General features: G+C 39.2%; 1 long non-coding RNA gene across 1 annotated transcript; it reads left to right on the plus strand.

The window, feature by feature from the left end:
• Window positions 1-2,551: 2,551 nt before the first annotated feature.
• LOC131249993 (uncharacterized) lies at window positions 2,552-3,914 on the plus strand. The gene is made up of 3 exons (XR_009172954.1): window positions 2,552-3,186; window positions 3,518-3,636; window positions 3,766-3,914. It is a non-coding gene; the product is annotated as an uncharacterized LOC131249993 (long non-coding RNA).
• Window positions 3,915-4,121: the final 207 nt, after the last annotated feature.

Consider the following 4,121-nt stretch of genomic DNA (forward strand, 5'->3'; position numbering starts at 1 on the left):
TCAGTTGCGGAAACAAAGTGCGAAAGCTCTCCTGGTGCGGAAGGGAAACTTCGACCGAAGTTTTCAGGAGGGTCTTCTATAAAACAGAGAAGAGAAAGCATGGATAGGGAGTTTTTTTGGGCCGAGACGTGAAGTTTTAGGAGAAAAACGGGAAGACAAGGGTGGTTTTTTCTGCTGGACGTGGCTGAAGCAAGAGGCTGGAACGGGAGCAAGAATCTGGGCGGCTGTGAGGAGCAAGACAGGAAGCTTTAGGGCTGGCTGGGTTTGGCAGGGACGAGAAGTGGTTTTTTTTCTCTCTTTCCTTCTTGTTCTTTTCTTTTCTTGTTTTATTTTTGCTGTTTTAATCAGCCCATTCATGTGTAGCTAATCCTCTTAGCTAGGGCTAAGAGGTGAAGCCTGTAGTGAGATGGGAGATTTTACTGTGTGCCTTTAATTCATAAACTAAATTTGATATATTTGATTATTAAAGGAATATTTTTCCTAGTCTTTTATGGTCTGTTGTGACTGAAATTACAATGGATTTGCAATGGCTTTGAGTATTTCTTTTCCCCTTTTTATGTTTATGAAGTCAGGAACCCCTGTTGTTCATCATTGTCCCATGGGCATGGTAGGATGACAGTACCCTTCCTGATCCTCATACATTGTTGGTTGGTTGGTAATTAGTTTAATTCTGTTGTTTACTTTGTCTCCTGGGCATGGCTTGGTGATGGAATCCATTCTAATTCATACACCTTTCACCTCTTGAAAACTATATCAAAGGAAGTCTAGTTAATGTCCATAATTTCTGAAGCAGGCATAATTTCTCCCTGATCTCTACAAGTGGATCCTCTGAATCCCTAGTTTCCTTCCTCTGAATTACTTAAGTTTTAGATAATTATTCCGCAATTATTCCCTAAATTCTATTTGTTTTAGATCGCATCTTAGACTAGTTCTAGTTCTACTTGGTTTCAGATAACGTACAGGTATCAGTCCCTGTGGATTCGACCTCGGTCTTACCGAGTTTATTACTACATCACAACCCTATACTTGGGGAGTGAACATTTTGTGGGGCCCATCATGATGTGTGTCGAACATCAACACCATGCATTTGATGTGTCCCCTTTAGCTTATGAGATATCTCAAAAATCATCCGTATACGAAACTCAAGTGGGCCATACCATCTAAAACTATGTGAAGACATCTAAAAAAATATAAAAGCACTTGGTGGGGCCCACATGAGTTTTGAATGCGGCCGAAAATGGGTCTGACCCCTCATCCAAGTGGAACACACATAATGAGTGGGTTAGATATGTGAATCACATTTAGGCAGGCCCAATATATGATTATGAAAGTTTTAAGGAAACCCATCTCCACTATATTATGTGGCGTGGCCCACCCAAGTCACGGATTGACATTCTTTATACCATTCAACACTTTTCTTGGATCATTATAAGATATTAAATAAAAAATGGGGCGGGTCTAAGGCTTAACTAGACTACAAAGTGGGGATTGAACATCCACCATTAAAAATAACATTCACAGAAGTTTTGGATCAAGCTGATGTTCGTGTTTTCCCTTCATTCATATCTTTTTGATATTATGAATATGTTGGATGACAAATAAACATTACTATGGGCCCAACGAAGGTATCAATAGTGGAAATCATTATTCGAGCTCATTTTATCGAAAATTTGGGATCAACCCACACCGTTCATCCATTTTTCGAGCTCATTTTATAGAATTATTCAAAAAATGATTCATATCCAAAGATTAAATGGACCACAACACAAATAAGGGGAACGGATTGGCGACTCCCCCTACACCATCAATTGGCTGGTGGTTGGTGCTATGTGGGCCCCACCATGATGTATGTGTTTAATCTATGCCGTCCCATCTATTTTTAAAGATCATCTTATGGCATGAGACCAAAAATGAGGCATATCATAATCTGAAATGGACCACATTACAGGAAATAGTGTTGAATGAGCATCAACCATTTAAAACATTCTAGGGGCCTGTATGAAGGGAAAAAAAATATCAGATTGATCTAAAACTTTATATGGCCCCCAAAAGGCTTTTAATGGTCGACGCTCATTCAACATTGCTTCCTATAATGTGGTCCAATTGAGGTTGGGATGTACCTCATTTTTTGTCTGATACCATAAAATGATATGGAAAATAGATGGACGGCAAGGATGAAACACATACATCATGGTGGGGCCCACAGAGCACGGACCACCAGCCCTTGGCGCTGGTGTCAGCGCGAGTAGCCATTCGAAGCTGAAAGAGACAAGTCTCTCTCCCTCTCTGTCCTCCGTCACTCTCTCACTCTCGCGCACCCTCTCTCTCTCTCTCTCTCTCTCTCTCTCTCTCTCTCTCTCTCTCTCTCTCTCTCTCTCTCTCTCTCTCTCTCTCTCTCCCTCTCTCAATCTCTCTCAATCTCAATACCGATTGAAACAATTTAGGGATTTAGGGATTTAGGGATTTTGGGATTTTGGGATTTAGGGATTTAGCAATTTGGGGCTACTGCAGCTACATATGAGGAGGATGTTGGAGGTGGGGCTGAGGGTGAACATGTGGATGCAGTTGGGGTTCCTACTGCAGTGGGTGCTAGAGATGTGGCTGGAGATGAGGCATTTGGGAATGAGGTTGAGGATGTTGTGGCATCTGGGAATGTTGTTGTGCATGCGACTGTGGATGAGATAGGGGCAAGTGTGGGTGTTACTCCTTTCTAGCAAGAAGATATTTTTTGGTTGGTTGGCATCCCATTGGTAAAGAACTCCTTGGCTGGTTTTAACACTTCCATATTGTCATATGGATAGGTATGAATTGATAATGTGCATGCCTACAAATGACATGGGTTTTAAAGTTTGGTGGATGGATGGTCTTCATCCAAGTACTTATGCCCATTTCATGTTATGCAGGAAAATCATATTGATTCGAACCATCTATTGCTATGTCTGGTACTATGATTTGTGCCCTTTGGCACTTAGCAAACTAGATTTCTAAGATGTCCTCTTTTCTAAACTGAAAACACAAATACTAGCCTAGTTCAAAATTTATATGTCCTCATGAATGTTTCAATGGTGGGTGTTCATTCTCCATTTTTATTTTTTCCTGCTATGTGGCTTACTTGCATTTTGTATCTACTTCATCAGCTAGACATCATCATGATTAGGAACTCAAATGGACCTTCATCAGTATGATGTAAGTATCCGTTCTTCGATTGTTTTTATTATTATTTTTTAGTCTAGTATATTAATCAGTAATAATTTTTCTGATTACTCTTGTTGATGAGGATGATGGTCAAGGTGGTCCTAGGTCCTTTTACAAGCATTTTCATATATACATTATATAATTTGGCATATCTATGCATCAATCTCTCCTTCATAACAATGTTCACTGACATGTGCTGCAGAAGATGTTCTCACTTTATGGGACCTAGATACAAATGTTCTTGTAGTTGTAATTGGAGATACGTACTCTTACAATGATTGTCTGAATATCATTATCTAATTGTGTTGTGTGTGTAAAGAAGACATTTGACATGGATCATTGCTGAAAAATGATTGATGGTTATCATACATATTAATTTGACGTGGAAGCTTACCAAAAGAGATGAGGCCTTGGTGCAAAGCAAGAGTGCCATAGAAAAAGGTTTATTTTTTAGTGTTTTTTTTTTCATGCAGAATTCTCTGTTTTCATTGACGATTTCATTGAATTGAAGTTGGGTTTCTTGGGAAATTGGTTTGGGATCTGTTTGATAGTATTTTTATGTTTGTTGAGTTGAATTCTTGAAGAAACGATGACCAAGAAAAGGAGGCAGTTGATTGATAAACAACCCGATGGTAGTAGTGGAGGTTATTCAGGTGGGATCCATGATCTTGAAACACAACTCAAGCTTTATGGTACGGATTCCAAAGAACTCAAGTGGATTTTTCTTTTCTTTCCCTTTTTTCCTTTCTTTCGGGAAGATGACTTTGAAATGGCATTTGGTTGTTTTGTTTCTTTGAATTTGGCTATCCAATGCTAGAAAATGGTAACTTTCATTTTGGGTTTTTAAATTCCTAGGTCCTCAACTGCAGAAATTCAAAACCCAAATCCAATTTTTGATTTTTGGATCCAAAATTGTTTGGCATTTA

Source organism: Magnolia sinica, chromosome 6 (assembly GCF_029962835.1).
Source record: "Magnolia sinica isolate HGM2019 chromosome 6, MsV1, whole genome shotgun sequence".
In the NCBI taxonomy this organism is placed as follows: domain Eukaryota; kingdom Viridiplantae; phylum Streptophyta; class Magnoliopsida; order Magnoliales; family Magnoliaceae; genus Magnolia; species Magnolia sinica.